Source organism: Anser brachyrhynchus, assembly GCF_964034855.1.
Source record: "Anser brachyrhynchus genome assembly, chromosome: 1".
Lineage (NCBI taxonomy): Eukaryota > Metazoa > Chordata > Aves > Anseriformes > Anatidae > Anser > Anser brachyrhynchus.
This window is the reverse complement of record NC_137694.1, coordinates 145,256,837-145,282,361: the sequence shown is the minus strand read 5'-3', so window position 1 is coordinate 145,282,361 and position 25,525 is coordinate 145,256,837. Positions and strand designations below refer to the sequence as shown.

Below are 25,525 nucleotides of genomic sequence, written 5' to 3'. Positions count from 1 at the left end.
TGTCGCTGCTCTTTTGGGCACACAATAGCTGGCGATCATTGTGATTTCCTAGAATTAGTTACTTCTTTGCAAACGGTCGATCGTCGAATCAATAAAACGGCTTGTAAAACTAGGGAGGGATAGGTTTCAATTTGGGGGGGGGGGGAAAGAATCGCTCATTTTCCACTTCTTGTTGACGTGCCCGGCGTCTCTTTTGACTGGGGTTAACTCTGTGTGCTCCATTGGAACAGATGCCGTATAGAGCTGCTCCCTCAAGATCATTTGTTTCCTTGATGGGGGAACATTTCTGAGCAGAACATATTGGTTGCCATAGAGAAAGAAATAAAAGGAAGAACACTAGTCACATTAAGCTATATGTTTGTGCACTGGGCTTTAGATAAAAGGGCCCTAGTTCAGCCAAAGAGAGCGCGGCCAAAGCCGAGCTCCTTAGCCTCACCAAAACTAGCTTTATTTTGTTTTGGACTTTTACAGTTGAAACATGTAAGCTAATTTTATTGGCTCTCGTTAATTTTATACGAGGCGGCTTGCTGAACAAAATAAACTTTTTAGAGGCTGCCGGAGGACGGCAGGGGGCGCCCGGGTGCCCTTCCCGGCACGGCTCGGCCCGGCACGGCCCGGCGGGGGATGCTCGGGACCCCCGGGCACCGCCGCCCCCTCCCGCAGCGGGCACAGCCCCGTGGCCGGGAACCCCGGGCCGGGGGAGCCCCAGATCTTCGGGGGGGGATGCTGGAGGCTGGAGGGCAGGGGTCCGACGGGGCGGGAGGGGGGCGGCGGGGAAAGGGGTGCGGGCTCCCGGGCCGCCCCCAAAGTGTCCCGGGCGGTGCGGTGCCTCCAGCGGAGCCGAGGCCTGCGGGGGAGCCAAATCAGCTAATTAAACTCAGGGCATCCTGAGGTACCACGCAGGTTTTTTTTTATTATTTTCTTTTATTTTCTTTCCTCTTTTTTTTTTTTTTTTTTTTTTTTTTTCCAAACAACGCGCTTAAGCCTCTGGAGGTGCAATAAAACGACTCTTTTATTTTATTTTTTTTAGATCATTTAATATTTAATTGCTGTGTTAAAGCTGGAAAAGTAGCTTTTTTTTTTTTCCTTTTTTTTTTCTTTCTTTCCCCCCCCCCCCCCCCGGCCCCTCCCTCCCTCCCCTCACGCCTTTTCCCCACTGGCGAAGCCCCCGCAGCCCCCCTTCTATCTAACCCCCCCATCCCGGCCACAAGTTGTCGCCAGCCGGGACGGGACACTGGCAGGAGTTAACCCGAGCTAAAACCAAGCACATCGACGGCCGGCACGGCTTAGCCCAGCACAGCTCGGCCCTCCGGCCCTTTGCAAAGGCGCAGTGTCAGCTTTCTGCCCCAAATCCCCTCCGTCTCCCCCCACGCCCCCCCAGCTGTCGCGATAGGGGACAGCAGCGACAACCGCGTCGCTGTCGCTCCCCCCCCGTCGGGGAGCAGGCTGGCCAGCGGGGCTGCAGCAGCAGCAGAGACACCTGCGAGGGGATGTCCCCACGGTCCCGGGGGGGGACACACACGAGGGCACTTTGTTCCCCCCCTCCGGGCTGCAGCCCCAGCGGTTTCCGTGTGGCTGGGAAAGTTTGATTCCTCGCCTCCATAAAGGAAAGACCAATTGGAGCCCTGGAAATCACACAGCCCATAAATATGATAGATGCTGGCAAGATGAACTCCCCGCCTAAAAACCTAACGCATACCCAAAAAGAAAAAAGAAAAAAAAAAGCAGAGAGAAAGAAAAGTAGGCAAAGAGGGAAAACGACCTACGAGAATACATCCACTTTTGATTTAAAGTGGTGCTGGGTCTTCCTTGGGAAAACGGAGTCAAGCCTCGGCGTGCGTTGACCGTGCGGGAAAATGCTCGAGATATTTGCGTGGACAAAACTTTCCACCTACCGCATTTGGCCAAACAAGCAAGAGCAATATTCCAGCCCAGCGAAACACATTTCCAGAGCGCAATTCCCACCAGAAAGGCGGTCGCTTGCTGGAGCTTTGCCGCACTTTTAGTGAACATTTCCCTCGCCTCCGAGCGGGACGGTTGGAGTTTGAGGAGCCCAGCAAAGTTCAGAGCCCCGGGCTCGGGGTTCAGAGGCTTCCCCCTCCCAAAAATCTCCTCTTCCTCCCGCTTGCCCCAAACCTTCCCCGTGTACGAAGCAAACCCCGAGTTAGCAGCCGAGCTCCTCTGTTTTCTGCCCGCGGTGGGCAGCAGCAGCAAGACTTCGGGGCAATGCAAGCAGCAAAGCCACCGCTAAAACGAGCAACAAGTTAGCTCGGCGACAACTTGCTGTCCCGACTGCGATTCTGGGGCTTGTGCCACAAGTGGCCCCGATAAGCGCCTATTCGGGACTCCTTTGTAAAGTGGGTGTGTAAACGGAACGGGCACCGAAGTGGGGAAAAGAAAGTGCGTGGCGACTGTCTTGAGTAGTCATTTACTCAGAGTGGGAAACGCTTAGGTATCTCCTAATATAACGGCGGAGACCGACTGCCTCATTAGCATTTACAAATGAAAATGTTAAACATCGAGACATATTCCGTATACAGCGTGCTATATGTAAAACACAGCCGTGCATAATCCAGCAGTCAGCTGAAAACGCCGAGTTGACTGGGTTCCAGCTATGTGGCATTCTTGGCTAATGTGATTTGCTCTGTGTTTTTCAAGCTTACCCATGCTGTAGTTCAGAGTTCTTATGACCACGTTGATAGCTGCACTAGGGATATTAGACTAACCAATCTGGAGAAAACAGGAAAATACACATATTACTTTTAAAGGCTTACAATAATAACGATAAACACAATAGGCAGGCGGCTCATTTATCCATACCTTTTATTATGAAGGCTTCGCTCCCAACCTTATTTATTGTTTTGAGCATAACAAAGCGTTTCTGGTTCTGTAATAAATTAGAACAATAACACGGGACCACACATGCAAAGCTGGATAGGTTTTAAAATAGAGGTCCTTTCTCTCCCAGCTGCATAATTCCGATATTACCCAATGTGTCGTGCTTAGGGCTCACCTCGCACGCACTGTAATGAAAGTTGCCAAATGAATGGAACAATCTATCTGTTGACTTGAGCTCAACGCAGACGCATTACATATGATAGAAACCTAATGCTCCCACCGACGTTAAAATCATAGGGATGTATAGTTACAATCCGGCTCCTTGAACATGTAGATTTTTATTTATAAGAATAATCGTGCATGTAGCAACATAAAAAGGGGATTTACAAGTTGGAGTCCTTTGTAAAAGACTGTGAAAACCTTAGCCCCGCTTTTATTAGACATGATATCATTCTGATTTGCGTGCTTGCCATCTCAATAGCGTTTCACACGTGAAAAAAAAAGAGAATGAAAGAAAGAAAGAAAAAAGAAAGAAAGAAAGATCCATATGCATTACATAGATTTTCTTTTACGCGCATAAGGACTGGCAGTCTCTTAGTGGATAAGAGGGTGAATAATTGTGCTACACCAGAAAACAGTTCGTGCAGTTTGGCAGCTCTGTTTTTTATTATTAGATTTTTTGACATTTGAACTTGTCTATTGTCTGAGGAGCTCAGTGCAGATTGCAGCAGGTCAACCTTAAGGCTGCTCTTTTTGGCATTGCACACAAACATGCACTCGCTGTCTGTTCTCCTTGCGTGAATGCAGCAGCTACAGTTTTACCGTGCATTTGTTTTTTTTTTTAATGCACATGTATTTATATTTATTTAATCGGCTTGGGGTTTTCACGGTCGTGCGGTTAGTTTGTCCATGCGATCATTTTACACCAGTTCCTCCCCATCTATGAGTTTTTTCCCCGGTGCTGGATACTTTTAAGCACTCAGCCGCTTTTACAGCAGGGTAATTCCAGCATCACGATGCTTGATAAAAGGGACTTCAGTAGCCCCGAGATTAAATGACATATTTCCCCGCAGCTTCGCTCAACTCTATCATGACTCCTACAGTCAAAAGTTAACATTATTCATCATGTCCTCGCCTTTCTTCCCTCCTCCCCCCTCCGCATCCAGCCCCGGTCCGGCTCCCCGAGCCTTTGCGAGGGCTGGGGGCGGCCGGGGGAAGGGGGGGGGGGGGTGGGATGCAGAGGAGGGGACCTGGTGGGGCGAGGGAGATGCGAAATGGGGGTCGTTGCCCCCCGAGGCCGCAGGGGGAAAGGGAAAGGGAGTGGGATGGGGGTGGAAATAACTTTTCCCGGCAGCGATTTGCACCCCGGTGTGCTGGGGGTCGGGCTGGTTTTAAAGCGGGACTCTTCCCTGGGTGCGGGAGGGGGGGGTCAGGCCGAAGAGCCGACCTCTTCCTCTAGCAGGCTTTCACTGGAGCATATACCTTCAGACATATAGACGTGGACACGCTGTGCGCCCACCGGCAGGGGCACGAACCCCCGGGCACGGCCACGCACCGCGAGGCTGGGTTCGCCCCCCCCTTATCTTCACCCCCCCACCCCCCCTCCAGCCTTCCCCTTAACAAGCGCCTGATAACGCGTTTAAGGCTTGTTATTTGAACTCTCCCGATCAGCATGCAGAAACGTAATTGCATCGTTTTTCATCAGGAGAGAAAAGAGGGGAGGAAGGGGGGGACCCCCCCCCCCAGCTCTCCGTAACCGCTGAGTCACCGCACCGGGGGGCAGCGGGGACGCGCAGGAGGCAGCGGCATCTCATTGCCCACCCCGGCTCAAAACGCATCCCTCCTCATCTCCAGCCCCGCAGGTCCCTCCCTCCTCCTGGATTTAGCAAGACAGACTTGGAAGAAAGTGGCCCAAGTGCGGCCAGGGCCCTCCTTTGTCACTGGGTGTCCTCCTCCGGTGCACTGGGACCTGCATCATTGAGGCGAGGAAGAAAATAAGCCTTAAAATAGTGTTTTGGGGGGATTTGGGGAGGAGGAGGGATGGATAAGCACCGGCCACTTCACCTGGTGGACAGAGGACAGGCAAAGCATCTGGGCACCTTTATCCCTACAGACTCCTTTAAAGGTTACTCTTGCTGCCAGGCTTTGGCACAAGCAAAAATGGGGGTGCTGGTGGTTGGGAACAAAGCTGGTGGCAACCAAGCGACCCCCCAAAAGGGGGAGGAATAGTCCCTTCAATTCCCTGTCGAAAAGCATACGGCATTGCTTTCTGCTGGGGGCTGTTTCCCGGGGTCCCCGCACCCCCAGGGTGCTGAGCGGGGTGTCTGTCCAGCACCCCCTTACCGGGCCCACTCAGGGAGGGGTGCGGACCCCCAGGTACATGCCAAAGGGCCTCATGGACAGCTTCTGGGAGTTGGTGGGTTGCACGAGCAGCCTTGAAATCAGTTTGCAGCAAGGCCTGCAGTGGGAAACAAAGAGGCAGAAAATGTTGGGAGCCCAAGAAGAGCCTGAAATACAGAGAGAGGCATTGAGCTTCCCGGAGATGCTTCAGCTCCTCAGTGGGGAACAGAGCGGTATCCTTTTTGGGCTGGCTCCGTGCAGCTGAGGGCTGGACTGTACAGCCCACACTGAATCAGAGGCATTGTGTGCAAATGAATAAGCGCACATTGTTTTGAAATGCTGCTATTGTGTTTGGGCTAGGGGGAGGAGGTGGCTGCATTTTGCGTGCGTGCGTGTCTATGGGCTTTCTAAAGGTGAGTGCAGATTGCAAGAGTTGCGGCTCTGTTTTTGTTTGTCAAACAGGGCCCTTCTCTTGGGAGAGGGGCATGTGGCGGATCCCAGCCCAGGATTACATTAATCAAAGCATTATTTCCCCAGGGATGCGCAGCACAAATGATAGTAAATCCTAATAAAATTGGATCGCTGAGAAATTGAACGCTTAAAGTAATCTGCTCTGCCTGATAAAAACTTCAAATTTATAAGATATTATGCATCCCCACCCCCAAACACCTCAGGTATCACCACTGTGTGTGTGCATTACGCATCTATCTGGAGGAGAGACAACACTGGTCGGCTTAACAGGCCCCCCACTATTGAATATATATATATACACAGATGTGTGCACGTGTACTTGCGTGCACACATTTCACGCATGCACACACACGTGCAGAGCTGTAAGCTAAGCTAAAACCTATACGCACGTAGCAGTAATGAGGATGGTCAATATTTGGTTATTCCACCCTCGCTGTGTACGAGGCCGGGACATGGTACTGTGCCGGTGCCGTAACACGGCCTGGGCACTCCTTGCTCTTGCTCTTTAGCGATGCTCACCACGGGCCTCCATAACAGCACCTGCGATCTCAGCCCTGCTCAGAGCAGCTTGGCTTCTCACGGGGGTGGTGGGGAAATAAATAATAATAAAATAAAACACTACATGGACATGAATGTCCAAAGCTGACCTTAGAAAGCCTGTGGGAGGATGAGTGTCAGAGCGAAACTGCCTTGGACCAGGGGCACAGGTGAAAGAAGGGGAGAGGTTGCCCGTTTTTCCCTGGGGTGCGCAGCACGCGGCACCCGCAGCCCCCGCGCCCACGGCCGTGCCACCACGGCCCCTGCCCTTCGGCGAGGGTCAGCCGAGGCCTGGGTAGCCGCTGGCAACTCGCTTAGCTTCAGATCCTCAGTCTCAGCTACTTCCTCTCTGCAGAAGGAAAGTTTGTTTGTAATTGCGGGACATTACAGTACGCTCAAAGAGCCCCACTGTCCGGCATGGAAAAAAAAAAAAAAAAGGGAAAAAGAAGGAAAAAATCTGTTTTTTTCCCCCTCCTCCCCCTTACTGAGCTTCCAAACGTGGAAGGGGCAGAAGGCGTTGCCACTCGCCCAGCTGAAACTCCTTGAAGGGCTGTGCGTTTCAGACATGCCGATCATTCCTCCTCGCCCCTACCCTCCCGGGGACCCCTGAAATGTGGCACTGCGACCCCCCCTCCCCCCCGTGAAATGCCCCCACGCGTGACCGTGGCCGCTCCTGCCCCCTGCCCTGCGCCCCCCGTGCGCCCCCCGCTGCCCCTTCCTCCCCTGGCACCGCTCGGCACCGGTCCTGCCCCTTGCGGGGGGGTTTCCTGCCCCGTCCCGGCTCCAGGGGCTTGCAGGGGGGTGTGCGTGTAAGGGGGGGGGGGGGGGGGGCGGCCTCGCAGCGCCCCGCCGGAGCGGGGGGGGCTCGCCCTCTCCCAGCCCCGAAATGACGCAGCCCCTGCTCCAGCATCGGCTCCCGTTCGGGCTGGCTCCATTTCAGGAGCTCCGTCTCCCCCCACCCTCTTCTTCCCAGCCTTCCTCCTTCCTCCTCCTCCTCGCCCTACCGTCACTCTCAAACATCCCCCCCCCCCCCCAAGCCCCCAACCCCCCCCAACCTTCCCCCCCCCCCCCCCCCCCCGCCTCCCCGCCGCCCCAAACTCCTTCCTCAGGACCGTGGGATGCTGGCGAGCCCTGGCGAGAGTTGCCGGTCTCCATTTCCAAGCGGGGAGCCGCCGGGAGCGGTGAGGCAGCCGGCAGGGCTTGGGGCGGGGGGGGACGCGGAGGGGCTGCGCGGGCCCGGGGAGGGATGTTGGGGGGGGGGGGGGAATGAAGGATGGGGGGGCAGCACCCCGAAACAACCCCCTCGCTCCCGGGATAGGGGCAGCGCCTTCCCCTGCCCGCCGCCGGCACCGCACAGTGGCCCCTCCGCGCCCCTCCAGGGCTGTCCGGTGCCCCCACAACCCCCCCACCCCTTTTTTTTTTGGAGGGGGGATTGGGCTCCCCTCCGCCCTCCTCCGCGCCAGCAGCAGGGGGACCCGCTCACCCCGCCGCTGCCTCCCCTCCCTCTCCCCTTCCCTAAAAAATAGTAATAATAAAAAAATCACCGTTCCCTTGCGCACCACGAGGCACCCTCTCTCGATCCCCCCTCCCTCCCCCTTTTCATTCCGCCCCCTCCCGGACCGACCCTTTCCCCCCCCCCCTTTCCCCCCCCCCCCCCGCCGCCCCGCATCCCGGGTGCAAGCGGATCACCAAAATCCGAGCTGGTTCCAATTTCCCCCAGTTGCCTGCCTTTGAAACACTCAGAAGGTAGGGATGGCTCATCGTGGGATAATGCGCTCCCACTCCCCATGTGTTCAGGAAGGTGGCTGCCTCCCCACCCTCCCCTCCCCGCTTTCTTCGCCTTAATTGGCTCTATCTTGATGTGCACTTGTTTTGTTTAGCCTATTTTAACATTGCGGACGAGATAGGCAGAAAAAGGAGCGTTTGACTCGGTATGTCTCTCTGATTTTTTTTTTTTTTTCTCCCCCTTCGGAGGTTAATTTGCATTTGAGGTCTAATTCATATTGCAAAATCCTGGCGTTTGAGGACTGCAGAGGAACAGGGCATTCTTTTCTGCTTCTGAGCAGGAGGCTCTCCTGTCGTTCACTCTTCTGAGTATAATTTCATTGTATTCACAAGTGACAAGGATTTGCATCAGTCATTTTTCAAGCTATTTTTTAAAGAGTTGGGTCATTTTTTTTTTTTTTTTAATTGCAAAGGGAACAAATATCAGCATGAAAACAGAGGATGCCTTACTAACAACGTTACAAACTTAAAGTTTAAGGCACAGGCTATATATTAATATAAGTATTAATCTGCATTCCTTGGAGTTGGATTTCTAACTCCTGAACATCTGATTTTGATGGAAGTCAGGGAAAGTCGACTATACAAATATCGAAGTATATTTATAGCTTCTTACATCTATTCACAGGTGATTTTACTGCTGTTTGCCACTCTTGCTCCAGCGTTTTGTAATTATTTCACTCCTGAAAAGCATTTCATAGGATTATATGCTGCTTTACTTATTAAAGGTTTTCAGCCTGTCCAGCTATAACTTCCATTCACATCTCTGGAAATAGTTAAGTAGCCATGTGGACTTTATGGAGAGATTATAAAAGATACATGGTCATATAAAAAGATTCTGTTTTATATCCCCGGTCTTTTCGTTCTTTGGATGTGATGAAGAATCCACCTACATTTAGGCCTTTATAGCTCCTTTAAGGAATACCTTCACATATTTTATTTATGTATATAAAATGAATTTTATTTATATACATATAAATATAAAGTGATTACATGAATGGCATATGTTGTATAATATGCATATGAGACATTTCAAGCATCTCTACGCGCACACCAATTTATTTTTCATAAATGTATATGTGTGTGTATGTGCGTGTATATACACGTGTGTGATGATACACATGCTGGAAGATAAAACTACACAAAGTAAAAAAATATTCATAAAGGAAAAACCTGTAAAGGTTGTTCACTGGGAGTTCGCGTTTAGTCCCTCGTAAAAAATCACCTAAGTTACAGACTTTACTGTAAATACCTACTTACACCCCCACCTCAGCATAAAAATATTTGTGCATATATATTTGTCATAGAACAAACTAAACAGGGCTATGAATTATACCTAAAAGACAATACTGAGATTAAAAAAAAAAAGCAAAAAACAAAAACAAACATAAAATAATAATGGAAAATGGAATTTTATATAATGCCAACAACTTTAGCTTGATTCTTGGCATAAGCAATTTAGTGCAATTTCATTTGTCTGAACTAGAGTGATATTACAAAGTGAATTAATAGAACATTAGTACTGGAAAAAAAAAAAGAAACAGTTCTTCCTTTGAAATATGAAGTGCCTCTAACTTGAGATGAAACCTGAAAGTCAGTGAATAATATATGGGAAATATTAATATTTTAAATGTATCATATTTAAAATTGCTATGAACTTAAACAAGGTTTCATAGCAAGAAAAAACAAGTAATTCATTTTAGATTCCAATTTTATATGCACCATTTTACAAATGAAGCAATTCACTAAAGAAGTGAAGTCAGGTATGTAAGCATATTTTGTTATTTTGCACATGAAATACAGTCATTATGGAATATAAATTTAATTTGGGAAATGATAAAAAAGAACATTTGTTTCATTTTCTACTGCACTGCAAGGAAAACATTTTTAAGTAGCTGATTAATGAGATGAAATGAAGTGATACAGCCCATAATACCTGCATGTGTTTTTATACGTAGTGAAACTGTACCACAACGGGACATTTATGAAAAGTATGAATTCAAGTAATGCAGTAAGACTTTAAATTTAGAATGGGAGTTTATACAATTCAGCCTGATGTTGTAAAAAGTGAGCCCTGTGGCATTTGACTTTGCATTACTGAAAAATTACTCCTGCAAGAGAAGTTAGTAGAGTGTAGCAGAGTTGAATCCTGCACTTCAGCGCGGGCAAAACTGAGGTGCCACTGGCTGCCTTGCCGCTGGTTTTAGTGGGAAGAAGGTGCAGCCCTCAGTCCTTTCCCTAATACGAGGTCTATCGACTCCCAAATTTCATTGCCCTGCTCCAACCCAAGCGAGGAGGTACAGCTCAGCCTCTGGGAGCCAGCCCTGTGTTCCTTCAGTTGGGCCAAATCCTACTTGCCCTGTTCACTGAGGACACCTGGTGCTTTGTCTTACTGAAAAGAGCAGAATCTGGCCCTCAGTCTTCCCCCTGGTGTAACTCCTTTGGACCTTAGTAGAAACAGAGGGATTATTTTCGCATGTTTCCAATGTCAATGGGAATTCTGCTGGGGTTAGTTCTCAGGGCTAGGTTGACCTTGTACTTACTCCTAAGAAACCTACAGTTTACACCCTACCTGCTTTGGCTCGGGCTTCAGTGAACCAAGCCAGCAATAATTCGAGTTGATACATACAATACATAGGATACATATGAGTGGGCATTTGGAACAGCTAGGCAAAAAAAAAAAAAAAAAGAGTGTCTTTGCACCAGTGGAAAGCACTGGATGTGTATGAGCTTAGTGAAGAGGGAAATGACACCTTCTGGCAAGTGCTACGGCTGTCATGAGGACTATAAGCACCTAGGAACTGTCTTGTTGAAGGAGAGCAAAAGTCTGGGTAGTCTGTAGCTTGGTTCCCAGCAGGAGTTAGTCACAGGTGCCACAGAAGAGGGCAAAAGTTGGTGACCGAGGGGGAGGTAACACGCTTGTCACCCTCCACACGGCAGATCTCTTTCTCACCACTTTTGCCTGAAGCCCTGGGGCATTTGATATACTTCTCCAAATGACTTCCCATTAGTTTCAGTAGCTTCCATTTTTGTTATAAATGGCCAATTCACTTCTGAAACTCACTATAGTTATTTTAAATTCAGAATAATAGTGACAAGAAAAAAAAAATCCTTTTAAAACAGTTTTACCACTCTTTGTTTAAATATACATTTCTCTGCTGTGAAATACCCTTTCTTTCCACATCTATACCTATATGAACAATGCTAACTCATACCAGGAACAACATTTTAAAACTGTGTCATGCTTATGGGATAATTATTAATCTTGTCAGAATAAAAAGCATACTAAAAGTACTCCATACAAAGGTTTGTGCCTTAATGTTTTTGAAAGTTTTTTTTTTTAAAGTAATCAGACATGTCATAACAGAGGAAGAAACTATACAATATATAGCACATAGTAAAAGTATATGACTCCTACAGGACTATTTAGAAATACACAAAGATTAATTTTTCTCCTTTTGCTTAGAAGAATACTTGATGAGCAGGTATGTTTTTATTTGTATTCCTGCTTGTGTCTTACAGTTCTGTGAAGACGGTGTGGAGCTACAAATCCAAAATTTTAGTGGCTATAAATGATATAAAAATAAGCAAGAGAAATGCTCATGTTACGTATCTGGAGGGATAAATACACAATAATCATGCAATTTGGTAGCAGAAAGAATAACTATTTGACAATAAAACCAATGCTAAATACAAACAGGATAATATTGTTCTAGTGAAAAATATAGCAAATAAAAATATACAACTAAAAGATGATATTGAAATTCTCTCTGTTGTTTTCTATCTCTGTTGTTTTCTCTCTCTCTGATTAGATCTTTTTCAGTTGAATGTAGATTTTGAATGTTTTGTGACCGCCGAGACCCTGTTAGTGAACAAGTTAGTCAAAACTTTTCCATCTTGGTTATCATATCCCATGTCTACAAATCCAAAATGTAACCGGTATCAACCCCACTGAACACTAGGAAGGTGTTTTTGCTGCTCATTGCTTGGGATTTGCTGGAGGTCTGATTTTGCATATGCTTACTCGTGTGCTAAAATTGCTGGGTTATGTGAGAGGTATTTGTAGGTTCATCTACTTATTTTGTGCAGGAAGGCCGGCACTTTCAAACTGGGAGTTTGTGCATGCACAAGAACAGGACACCTACTGCAGGAGAGGGGCCTTTTTTTCAATAGACATGGGGCATTTTCAGCTTCGTTTGACTTCAGTGAGAATTGTGAAAACTCAATATTTTCTAAAAAGACGGGCCACTTTTCTTGAGAAAGTCAAATGTGGATATAAAAATCTGACTTCCTGTATCTCTGACTGAAAAAAAAATGGTAAAATGTTGGTGTTTTATCTTCATATAGGTTTAGCATCAGCCCTACGGATATAAATCACAAACTTACCTTTTCCCATGTGATAACTGTTTGCTTTGCCTTTCGTTTCACAGAGGTAGGAGAAACGATTAAACCACAACCACCCTGAAAAAAAAAAGACATCAATAATAGAAATTATTGTTCATTACTCGATTAAGAAAATAAGAAGACTGGAATCTGCATTGGGGGAATTATGATTTTACGTGCTGATGTTTTGACTTTCGGAAATTAGGATGTTATTACTAAACATTGCCACGTATTTCTTGCTAGCAATAGGAAATAATCACATGCAAATTTTAAAGGTCTGTTCGAGGGACAGCTTCCTGCACTGTGGCACACTGAAACTTGAGGAAAATATTTCTAACGTTTGGAGGGGCTGCCAACAGCTGGAGAGGTTACAATATGCCACCGGCCCCTCCGTGTCGGTAAAGCAGGCAGCGGGCGTCCTTACCTGGCTTTACGGGCCCGTATTCAGAAGAGGAGAATTAGGAGAACTGAAACAAATGAGCAAATATTGGCGCAAGTCCCCTCGGTACAGCATGACCATTTTTGTGGTCAGTTTTGGCTGGAGGGTGTTGAGCAGAAAGCAGGAAACGGGCCCAGTCCAAAGCCTCCTCTGCACACACCCAGTGCTGGGCCTCTGGGCACTCCTGCTTTGTCTGCAAGTTGGGGCTGAAACAATGCAAATGAGTCTCCCGTCCCAGCAAAATCCCTAAAATTAGTAAAATTAGTAAAATCATGTCCCCTGTTTGTGAGCCGTGCCCTTCTTTGTCCTGCTCCTGGGCAAAGGCCTTTGCTGGTCGAACCTGTCAGGGCCGGGCCCCCTTCCAAACTGTGGCCCGAACTTTGCTCTTTGGTTTCATCCCAAACCAAGCTTTGAGCTTTTTTTTTTTTTTTTTTTCTTTTTTTTTTTCAAATCTTTGCTTTGTCTAGAAATGATTGGGCTTTGCTGAGAACCGACTGTCTTGATAGGCTCGAAGTCCCTGGGAAACCTCAACACTCGCATTTTATAAAAAACAGTAAGAAAAGCACACTAGCATATTAATAGGTGAAGGGCATTTTAAAGGGACACTCTCGCTTGGTAATTCAGTCCGGTAAAATATATAAGCTGAGAGCAGTTTGCGGGAGTTGTAGCAAGCCACAAGTGTTCTTCTCAACGTAAGGCTTCTGCATTTTAATTATTATTTCTTTTTCTGCCACTGTGGCTGTGTAAAAGATCCCCGGAGACAATGGGGACTGTGACACTGAGGGACAGGTTGCACTGACGCCACACAGAGAGCTATAAAAAGCACAAAATGGGCACACAGAATAACATACAGAAAGAGAAAAGAACAGTTTCTCTAATTTCTCGCGTTTGTAGTAGCTATGTTACATCAGGGGTGGGTAAAAAGAAAAAAAACAGACAGAAATGCGATCCCTAAACTGACAGAGCCTCTTTAAATTTGCTTGAAGAACCATCTCAGGAAGGAAAAAAAAAAAAAAAAGAAAAAAAAAAGACATACTACACTGTTCTGGATTTTATTTGTTTAAATGCAAATTTATGGAGCTGGCCACACACCAAAAATTGAAGAGTTTGGTACTGCAGTTGCTTTGGTGTATTTTTCAGCATTGTAATGGGCTACAGGGAGACAAAGGAGAATATGAATATATGGCAGTTGATATTGAGATTTGGGTGACATTTTTGCTTGTTGTAACTGTCATTTTAAAAAATCCATTTTCATTCTATCACGTTATTGAATCGCAGCAGACGTTGATATATAAAAGCTGGAATTATTTAATAACCAAAATTAGGAGTGATTTTTGTACTATATTTCTCATTACCAACCCCACGATTGATCACAAATCCTAAGGTCCAGGATCACGAATCCTAAACTTGCCCATAGGGTAGAGTAGACTGTTCAAGAAGGAGATGATAGAAAAAGTAGTTTCTTTTTAAAGCTGTTCAAAGCACACTGTTTCATAGGGCATCAAAAAGCAAGCTCAAGTGTGACATTACTATCACACCTTTCACAGTATTTTTTTTCAGGAGTCGGTCCCCAAAATTAGTCCGAAAGAACTGCTTTGGGGAATTGCGTTTGCAGTCCTGGTGTTGGCCTGCTAAGGAAGAGGTGTGCCCTTTGTCCTTACCTGCAGATGGTTTGGATGATTTTACTCTTCGGAGGCAAGCACTTCCAGGGGGCTGCGTTCAGAAACTGCTTTTCATAGCATTAGTACAGAACCAAGTTACAAAAGAATATTAATCTAATACATTCCAAAATTCAAATATGTGTGATTAATAAGCATTATTATCTATAAATAAGGCTCTAATGATACTTTGGCAGTGTTGTAAACACAAGAATCAGAAGCAATTATTGTCATTATTGTTCTGCAAGTACTTTCCATGAATACCAAATGGATATTACTGTCCAGCTCCTTGGCACATAGAAATCCTGTAAAGAAACAGTTGTCAGTCAGTAAGGTCTGGCCGGCTGCTGTTAACTACATTTGTCTAAAATGCAGCGTACCTAAAGACAAAGCGGGCGAGGTATTGAAAGCAAGACAATAGTTGATTTAAAAATTCTTCTTTGTCTTTTTCAACCCACCAAATTATGTTAAATAAAGCCTATGAGAAAGTTTTCACATCCTGTGAGATGAACTGTTTGTGTGATGGCTGTGATTAAAAATGGAAACGGGTTCTCTGCCAAAAAAGCTACCCTTCCTTGTGTGAAACCTACAAAGGTGAGAAAATTCCAGATGAAAGGTGGTGTGAAAATAATTACAAAGACCCCCCTCCCCAGCCATTAGAGGTAACCCACAGATTGTTTTCAAGGACACGGGATAAAAGGGACATTTATCTCCGTCATGTTTACCTATCTCCAGTTTTCACAGGTCCCATAGACTAGAGTCATGCTGGTGGCCGGGTCCCACTCACTGTGACACCCCCACTTGCCTTCCTTTGGCACTCTCACCTCCCTCACGAAACCTCACCACTTTAGACAGCGCCAGCCAACAGCAGCATTTTGTGGTGGGTGTCATGTTGTTCTTCGGATGCCAGGGTGTCATCGCGAGCGGGAACAGTGTGGGTCTGACTCTCCGAATCTGCAGAAAGAAAAAGGAAAAAAAAAAGAAAAAAATAAAACCAAAACAGTAAGCTTTACTTTCCAAATGTGTTCAATTCTTCTTTCCTCTCCTTGATATTTGGGGTGTGCAGCACCCTATACCATGTGGTTTAACATTTTGTTCTCTATTTGTAGGTCAACATTTCCATGATTAAACTTCATCCTTTATTCAGCCTGTTCTGGCTAGGCTTTGCAGCACATGTGATATAAGCTGTTTTCACAGCTAGTAGGCCAAATCTTACTCTGGATAAGTGAGCCAAACATATGTGACTGAGTCAGACACTTAAATCAGCTCACTGGTAAATGGGAGATAACTCCAGGTGCAGTGTTGAACACTGAGAACCAAAAAAGTGGGAAGGGTGGCCAACGTTCCTCCGTGTGGGAAAGGAGACATCCTATGCACACAGACAGTGAAATCATAGCCCTGCCCAGATCTCTCTCTCTCACATTTGCCTGAGTATATGGAGCCTTCTTCACTGAAGTCACTAGGCATCTTTCCATTGACTTTGGTGGGCTCAGGACCAGGCCAGGTTTGGGTAGTCTTGGTGGCAGCTGGATGTGGTACGGGAGAAAGGAAGACTCTTCTCACTTTCCCAATATGAAAAGCCATCACTCTTTGAGAACCCACCTTGTACTTGCAATACACACCGGGTGGTTTCTTGGGTGACATGGAGCACCACACCTATGGAACCCCATTTCTTTCAGTCAGTTTCTCTTCATTGCCCTTAGATATCAGGCTATCAGTCTCATTTGCTGACAGAGGCTGATGAATCTTTCACGTTGTGACAGACATCAGTTGCTCTAATGTGTGGTTGGACTGGGTGACCTCTCCTCATAAATCAGTGGAACAATTCCTGGAAGTGCTCAAAGCCTTGAGTGAGCATTACCCAACTCCGTCATCTTCAGTGCTGAGGATTTGCATTAAAGGACTCTTTCTGGCTGTGTGGCCAGCAGTCCTCCTTCTCTTGTCCTTCTTTTCCACTGCCTGGTAATTCTGGTAAGCCTGTGCAGCTAGTTAAGTGAAAATAGAAGAGCCAGATCAGCAGGCAGGTGTCATATGTATGATTCAGAGCTGCCCTATCATTGCTGTGTGACATTCTCACTTTCATCAGGGCTGGACCGGTCTTGATTGTTGGACTGCTAGAGGACTTTGACCCTTTTCCTCACATTTACGCAGAAAATGCCACGGTTGACTAGCTAGAGCGGCAAAGGAGAGCTCCTGCATCAAGGCCAGGGAGGACACATTTTCCTAAAGCAGGCAGAGCTGTACCTGTAATGCTGCAGAGAGAGGAGTGCCCTTCATCTATGCTTTGGTGATGACTTGCGTCATTGCACAAAGGAGCTGGCAGAGAGCATTTTCCCTCAGGAATGAGTCCCTCCAGAGCTTTGCTTGGGCTGTCTCCCTTAGCTAAGGGAAGTACTGGGAATGTAGATAGCAGGACTTCCAGTGATTTTTTGCTTTTATCTTTTTTTTTTTTTTAATGACACGTCTTTCAGCTTTTGTACATTTGCTTTGAGTATTTCAACAGCTTTTTTCATTTAGAAAACAAACAAACAAACAAACAATAAAACATCTCCTGCTCCAAACTAAATCTACTTGTTAGATCTTCAGTGGATGAGCTCAAATAATAAATGGTGGTTACCCGTTGCTTTCAAAGTCCTGTCCTGATAATGCACTGTGACATGTTGGATGAAGTGCCTGTACTACTCTGAGGACCAGCCCCATAGTTGGGCAGATCCCTTGGCATGCACGTGGGCATCTGATTGACTTCCCTGCTGTTGTGTTGGGAAGGAAAGCCTGCTGGGAACAGCAAGAAAGTTGCTGAGGAATTAATGGAGGGCAGGTGCCATCAGCTCTTGGCATGTGAGTGAATAGCGGGCCAGGAAGTGATTAGGGCATGCTGTCCTGAAGTGAGGCACAGAAGTAGATGATCTGGTCTGGTGTGCCTGGGGACATGAAACGGCACAAGACAGAGGGAGAATTTCCTGTACACTTCCAGAAAGCAACAGGGAGAGTACCACATTTCTGCTCTCACTGGTGTGAGAGTTAATCAAGGATATGCTGGAATAAATCCATTTGTGCTTCAAAGACATGTTGGTGTCAAATTAGTGGAAAGGAGCGGGGAATTCAGGCCAGTAAGATCTGCCGATAGGGTCAAGTGGCCTCCCTGGCCCTGGTTCTGCCTTTTGGAAACACAAACTGCACTTTGGATTCACTTTTAAAAGTGTGAGCCAAATTGTGATGCTTACAGAAAGCAAGAGGAGAGGAAGAAGGTGGGGAAGTTGTGTGCTCAGAGTACGAGAGGAACATAGCATGCTTCAGTGAAGTAAAGTTGAGGAAAAGCAAATTAAGCTTTTTTCTTAGTGGTTATTTAGACAAAGGAAATTAACTCACCATTTTCTTATGCTTAAATAACAGTCTCCCTCTTCCACAGCATAAAAGATCTCAGGATCACACTGGAATGAATTAAGACTATGGTACCAGATGTAATTTCAAGTTAATGAAGAGACAGCGTATTTTGTGTTATCTTTTCTCTTGTTTCTGATTGTCTTTTTTGGGGTTGATATTACTGTAAGTAAATACATTTGTCTTTTGTTTCATTTTCCCCTTGTGACCTATTTCATTTAATTAGAAGGAAATGTGTAATAGGAAATGAGTAGCATCACACTGGGCTCCATCCAAAGCCTGTGAAATCACCGGGAATCTTTCCCGTGGTTTTCACCGGCACCGAATCAGGCCCAGCAGAAATGAGAGGATATTTCCACCTTATCTGGAACAGGAGGAAGAATGCACTTTGCCAGTGTAAAAATATTACAGTCGTCATTTTAAGATCTGGCCCAGATCCTAGGGAAGGATTTTGCTACTGCATCTGCCTCTCTGTGCCACATGTTTCACATCTGCGGCAGCACGTTAAGGATAAAGGTTCCTAAAACCTTAACTCTGGCTATAAATATAAAAAGAAGATACAAATTAAGTAAAAGATAAAAGATATTGATGGAAGTACATGAGATGCTCTTTAACATGCATATTATTGACTCAGTAGATTGTTACGGCTTCAGAGCTATTAGGGTCTGCTGTGTCAATGTGTACTTAGGGACTGTTTAATATGCAGATGGTTGACATGACAGACCGAAGCCATTACAGTCTATCATGTCAGGGGGGATACATGAATACGCACTTTGCCAAACACTGTAAAAAGTCCCTTTAAAATACAGTTGCTGTGCATACTTAGCTGCTTTTTAAAATCCTTTAGTAGGTTTGGTTATTCTGATACCCAAAGACTATGGAGTCTTGATTTATCAGCAACAAATTTTATTTCCAAATTAAGCCATTTTCCATGTGGAATGTGCAGTCAGGAGGACAGGGTGTAATCTCAGATCCGCAGCTCCTATCAAATCTTGTAAAATTAGCAATTGCACTTGTGAGTGTGTATAAGAGATCAGAATCTATCTGCTGGCATGTGTCTTTTTGAAGAATATAGTTTTGTCTTTTTGAGGGGTAAGGGAGAGTGTCGTCTCTTTTTCATTCAAATAATCTTCAGTAGCAATTAAATAGCTTATGCTACCTAAGAGATCAGTTATTACAAGATAAGCAGCATGACAGTTTGGAAAAACTGAATAAGTCTTTGATTATTTACTAAGTTTTGATATCTGCTATTTGCCTCAAAATGCTAAAAAGTGAAGTATAAGATACAAACATGAAAGGCTCATTTGATCATCATAAGGAAAGGAATCAGTAGTTTTGCTTTTCTTTTCCTCAACAACTTATTTTTTATTAAAATAGCAAAGCCAAGTGTTGTGTTTAATAAGATATATTTTTTTCATTTGAATATCAAATGGAAAAATACAATTAAAATATTTCTGCTTTTACATTAGTTGTAGGCTATATTTCAGCAATGCATATATCTAAGAAGCTCAGCATACACATTTGGTATATATTAGATGCTTCTAACAGATGCCCAGACCTCTTCCCCTGATTTTTAATGTTCTTTTTTATGGCAGTGATCCAGGGACATTTTAATTTGCAAGCCTGTGAACTTGGAAATAATACTTGTAGTGGGGCATTACAGCTAGTCCATTCCCTCTAAGTTTATTGTCATGTGTCACCTAGCTCTGATTTTTAGCTTATTTGCTGGACCGAGGTGTGTGGCGCAAATCCAGCACGAAATTCATCGAGGAAAAAGCACTCTGCCTTTCTAATAATGGGAACCATGCAACACTGTAAAGGCCTTCCTTCTTATTTGTGGTACAGCTGGGGTGCAAATCTTGCAAAGGAGAGAAGTGGGTTTTCAGACAAATGTGCTGGTTTCTTTTCTGATGGCTCTTTTTACCGCCTGGTGCTGTCAGGGAGGCCATGGCTGCAGTCGGGATGTGGCGATGGGTAGGTCAAGTGCCGGGAGGTAGAAATGGAGCAGTGGATGTTTCCCATTACCTGCCACACACCTGCTCCTGGATCTCCTACTAGATTTCTGCAGCAACACAGGAAAGGCAGGAAGAGTTTGAGGGAGTAAAAGGGTCTAGAAAAGCCCACAAGATGAATGCTTCTTACAGACAAATGAAGGTAACCTGTGCTCCATCTCCCACGGGAGATGTCTCTCTTTGTGTTGAGGACCAAGCAGCAGGAGCCTGAGCCACAGAAAATCGTATTGTAGCCTCATACAGCACCAGCACTAGCAGGAAAGATGTGCTGATGACCAAAGACCCTGGGATCAGCAGCCCCTGCAGCCCTTCCCACCTCACCTTGGGCTGTCTGTCGTGGACACAGGGGCACCTCCAGGTCTCCAGGTCTCTGCCCTCCTCCTTCCCCAGTGTGTGCCCCTACAGATCCAGTTCCAGGTCCCTCTGTGCACCCACGTGCACAGAAACATCATCTGAAAATGGCCCATATGAGCATGCGATGCAGAGCACTGCATTACCTGGTGCTAATCAATAAAGCGAAAATGTCGCTTTTGACAGCGCTTGTAATTTTGACTATTGCAATGGTGTGCCATTTCTTTGAATGCAGCACGCTTCTGTGCCCCATTAAAGCATGGCTGGCATAGCTTTCAACTATTCACAAATGCTGAGATGTTGAAAAATGTAACATTTACAAAAGATACATCTGGTGTATATTTACAAGGCTCAGGAATCATTTAAATAGTGCCTGTGCCATCACCATATTAGGAGAAAAGTTAGTCCCAGCCCCATATGTGAAATCAGTAGTCAAATGTGTGCTGGTTTAAATTCCTCTGATATGATATGGCATTTTGGGGTATTAAACTCAAATGTACCATACTGGGTGTAGCACCCAAACAAGGTAACACAGAGCAAAGTATAGACCTGAATAACACACGTGATAATGGCCAATATGCATCAGTTTCAGTCAGTGTGGTTGGAAGATGGTTATGAGTTTTGAGGGACAAATGCTAAATTTTTTAATTAAAGAAGAATCTTTGGCTACTAATTGTGAATTTTATTTTATTTTATTTTATTATTTTATTTTATTTTATTATTTTATTTTATTTTATTTTATTTTATTTTATTTTATTTTATTTTATTTTATTTTATTTTATTTTATTTTATTTTATTTATTTTATTATTTTATTTTATCTTATTTTATTTTATTTTATTTTATTTTATTTTATTTTATTTTATTTTATTTTATTTTATTTTATTTTATTTATTTATTTCGATTCCACAATGGGAATTGTGAGATATACCCAGGAATCAAGGGGAAAGATGTTGAGCAGCTTCCCTTATATCATATAACAGGCTGAGGACAAAAAGTGTTTGTCTTTTCCTGCCAGTGTGATATGACTTAAGCTACATTTGAAAACTATTTTTTAATTAATGTAATGGGTCATGTTTTCACCACACTAGGGCAGGAAATTCAAGGTAAACCAGATACTCTCTTTCTCAGTCACACAAACATGAATTAAGCATGTAGCATCAGACTTAATTTCAATTTCTAGGTCTGTAATTGAATCTAGCTAAATGTGAACATTTTTTTTTTTTTTTTTTCACCATCACATTGATATCTGGATGTTAGTGACATTATTTAAAGCAACAAATCAACCTATAGGACTGTGTTCAGCTATACTTTCTTTATGTCATTTGACAGTAAATGGAATAAAAAAAAATGCTACTTTTCTCTAGGGGAAGATTTGTTAAAGGGTTTTCGTCTTTTGTCAAGATATTTAATCTTACAGTGTTACCAAAAAGAAAAAAAAAAAAAGGCACGGTTTGTACAAGTGCAGATTTTTGCATGCACAGTTTGCCTGATTGCTAATTTGGATGAATGCTTTTAGGCTTAACACAGGCAAATGAGAGAGGAAAGATAATTTTTGCATATATCCTCTGAGTCAAGTGTGAGTCCCTGGACTCTAAGGGAAGTAGGTATCCACTTTTTGGGCTGAAGGCTGTCACTCTGGATCGCCTGATACATCAGTCTTAGTTCATGCATGCCAATGAGAACAAATCCTAACAATGAGCTGTTGAGTGATGCCAACAGAAATGAATGTTTCTGAAAGCTTCAGGGCTTTGGAGAAAGCAGCTGAAGCTAACTACACAGCACTCTCACCCCCGCTAACTGGCCGAAGCAGGGTGAGATTTTGGCTAAACCCTCCCACATAATGGACAATTTTGAACACACCTTTGTTTTGCAGTGGGCTGAGTAAAGCTGATATGGGACCGTATAATTAAGCCAAAATACCCAACCATGTTATTTCCTCGGAGGGGTTCACTATAGAATGGCCTATCCAAAATTATTAGCATTCCTAGTAATTATTATTATTAATTCCTGTTTGTGAGCCTGTCGCTCCATCACGGCAGCGATCACATGCTGGGATATCCACTGCTCAGGACATAACACGCCTTTGGAAGTGGGTGATTGTTTAATTGATAGATTGTAAAGATGGGCTGACCTATTGCCTTTCCATGTTTTGCTTTGCTTCAGCTGCCCGGACTCTTGCAGTTCCTTAGTGCCTTTTCTGATCCATCATGTCAGCCTGGCAGCTGTGCCTCTGCGCTCTGCCTGCCTGCCCACCGCAAGCCAGATTTCAGTCTCCAATGCCTGGTACACACTCCTCCCTGGCTGTCCTCTCACCGGAGAGCTGATTTTGCCTGCACCTCTATCAAATGGCTGTCTTTTAACCAGCACGACTGCTTTTCCCTTGGGTCCTCTCAGCCCAGGGCACCAGGTACACCAGGACAGAGGAGTTCACGTTACCAGATAGATGTCCCTACGCGTGTGCTGTGCGTCAGAGATCGGGCTCCTGCCTGACACCTGTGGGCTGAACCTCCCCACCCCAGTGAAATGTGAACCATTTTTACTTGGAGGTGTTTCCCATACACCTGGTAACTTCTGCCCTTGTTGTGGACTGACTCTCTGCTTTTCTCAAATTTAATTTCTTGGGGGCATGCAGACCTGCAAAAGATAGTGTCTCACACTGATAAACTCTTTTTGACAACAGTCCACCTAGAAAATTGCCCTACGACGTCTCCACCCCCCTTCCCAAAACTGGGGAAAAAATGATTGGAAAATGGTTGAAATTTGATGAGCAAATTTTCAAGTAGGAACAGATTTTTTTTTTTTTTTTTTTTTACTGCCAAGATATATAATAGGTGTTTTTGAGAGGTCGTTAACTTCAACAGCATAGTCAAAAACAGTGTTACACCCCACACTGCATCATTCGTTAAGCAATTAAGTTACTGATAGGCTTTTACATTTATTTACCTTGATGGAAAGATATGTTTACTCAACCTGAGTACAAATCAACATGAGGAGGCGGAAGTTCAGAGTAAATTTGACTAATGATGTTATGTTTTCATCCTTAAAAGAAAGAAGAAAAAACCCTCCCTGCTTTTGATGCTATTTTATCTTCATTGGAAGGGATCCGAAATGATCCCAACTGTCATGTGAGTGCTCAGGGAGGCTCAGATCCTCTTTGATTGCCTCTGAATGTCTCTCTCCGTTGGCTCATACCTTCCTGTACATGAATACAGCGTGCAGCTCTTCAGGTTGTTTGCTGAGCAGTGCTTTAACTCTTCCCCGTGAAGGCTCTCATGTCTCCCGCACAACAGGGGCTGTGGCCACCTTTGCCTGGGGGGACGTTAGGGCAGCCTCGTGCCTGCTATGAAAGGATCATTTCCTCTCACTTTCAGAAAACTCCTGACTGACTGGTGCAAGTCACATTTCTTTCAGTGAACTTTAATTATCTCTCATTTTCTTTCAGGCCCACTCTGTTCTCCAGCCTTATTACATGGGGTTTTTGTCTCTCCAAGTCATTCCTCAGCATCGCCTTGAATGGCATCTACTGCACGTGAGCATCCTCCACCGTCTCTAAGATACTTTTGTTGTTTTTCTTTTTTAAGCGTTTGTTTTTTAAGATGACATTGATAGACATGAGGCCTAAGTCTGGAGATGTTCTGTGGGTAGAGCTCACATTTATTTCAGTGTGTAGAGCAGTTTTAGGATCTGATCCATGTGGAAGACTAGCACTGCGTAATGAGGCCCGGGCATATAAAAAAATATGTATTCTAACACAGCTCACTCAAAACAAATATGTTCCCTTCTCTTCAGCTGGTGTAAACAAACAATCCCCATTGTGCTCAGCGTGGCTCTGCTGTGCTGCCTTACAGGAGACCAGAGCTTGGCTTCCCAGGTCTTGTGAGCTTAGTTCATGACAGTGTATTGCTGTCCACAATCCTATGATTTAGGATGCCAGTTCTAAAAGCCATCCTCAAGTGTGGTATTGTTGCAAGTGCTTTCTGGGAAGACCTTTTCACACTACAGATGTATTTACATGGGGTCTCACTTCTGAGTAGTGGTCTCCTCAGTCGAACTCAACAGGCTCGAGTTCCAGGAGAGTTTTACACTGTGCAAAAGCAGAGAATTGGTGCAATAGTTGTAGCAAGATACCCTCATGCTGACCTGCACAATGTTGTGCACCGATATCTAAATTTTCTTTTGATGAAAATCGGCAGCTGCACGAAAAATCTGTGATGACTCGAGGCAGAAGCATTAGCAGGGACTAGTTCAAAACTCCCATGTGATATCCACTGTCCGTGTGGACTAAAGTGAGTTTGAACCCAGGTGTTTGTTCTTCAGCTGAGCTCAGATTTTGTGCTGTTCTGCAGAACCATTATACTGCTCTGTAACTTGTGCTGGAAGCAGAGTGAGCTGCTTTGGCGCTGAAATGATTTCATTGTTAGGCTAAGTGTTACACAGATGGCATTCTTAAATGTAAAATTCTTTTTATGATTCTTTCAATTTAATATTTATTTCATTAGATCATTATTTATGTTAAAGAGACACCATTAATATGAAACGTGCTCAGCTTAAAAGAAAATGTTGAGAGGAGTTTCAGGTATCTGATCCTCAATCCTTTAGTTTTTGTGTTTCACATTTTCCTGCTTAAAATGTTTTTTTTGTGTCTCTAGGTGCTATGTGACAGATCCACACAAACAACAGAGGGGAAAGAGCCTCACTTAACTGATTAGAGGAGAGAAGCAGTGAAAGGGAATACGCACAAAGCGCTGCCAAGTTCACAGAGCAAAGGAAAAGATAAAAAATAGAATAATTTCAACAATCTTTTTTATTATTATTTAGAGTAATGTGAGGTATTGCTTATAACAGCAGCAGGAAAACAATTTTCAGACAAAAATGTGATTTCTCAATCAAGGGTCTCTAATTCAAAATATATTTATTTAATAAACAGTAATTATGATAGCTGCAACTACTCATTCATATCAATAATTCATTCAGAAGTAAACCATATCAACATATTAGCATTTATTTTTCCATTTAATAGGCTGTGATTTAAAATAAATGTAAATCGTCATAATCATTCAGCTCCATATGCTGGGAAAGGAAAAGTCACCTTAAACCAGATGCATACCGTGAAAAAAAAGGGAAGACAAGTTGTTCGAAAGAAACAGCATATGGGGGCAGATTTTAAGCTGGGGTAGAAATGCTCTGCTTCCTAGATATCAGTATAACTGTGCTGATATACACCAGCTGAGACTGGTCAGTAATTTTTAAGAACTGGAAGTTTTAGACGATGTTCCATGGAGATATGTAATGATTTATTTCTGTAAGAAAATAGATGAGTATAATTGCTTTC

At 44.5% G+C, this 25,525-nt stretch overlaps 2 long non-coding RNA genes across 8 annotated transcripts in view; one reads left to right on the top strand and one right to left on the bottom strand.

Moving 5' to 3' along the window:
* The window catches only part of LOC308198931, a 52,374-nt gene that overhangs the window by 2,030 nt on the left and 24,819 nt on the right, over window positions 1-25,525 (top strand). For 4 of the 7 annotated variants that reach the window (XR_013954284.1, XR_013954285.1, XR_013954286.1 and 1 more), the window contains exons 1-2: window positions 7,258-7,367; window positions 23,636-23,722. This is a non-coding gene — a long non-coding RNA (uncharacterized lncRNA). The other 3 variants (XR_013954288.1, XR_013954289.1, XR_013954283.1) reach the window with 3 other exon arrangements.
* LOC308198943 lies at window positions 1,114-7,811 on the bottom strand. The gene is made up of 2 exons (XR_013954294.1): window positions 7,299-7,811; window positions 1,114-6,535 (listed from the first exon to the last, which is right to left on the bottom strand). It is a non-coding gene; the product is annotated as an uncharacterized lncRNA (long non-coding RNA).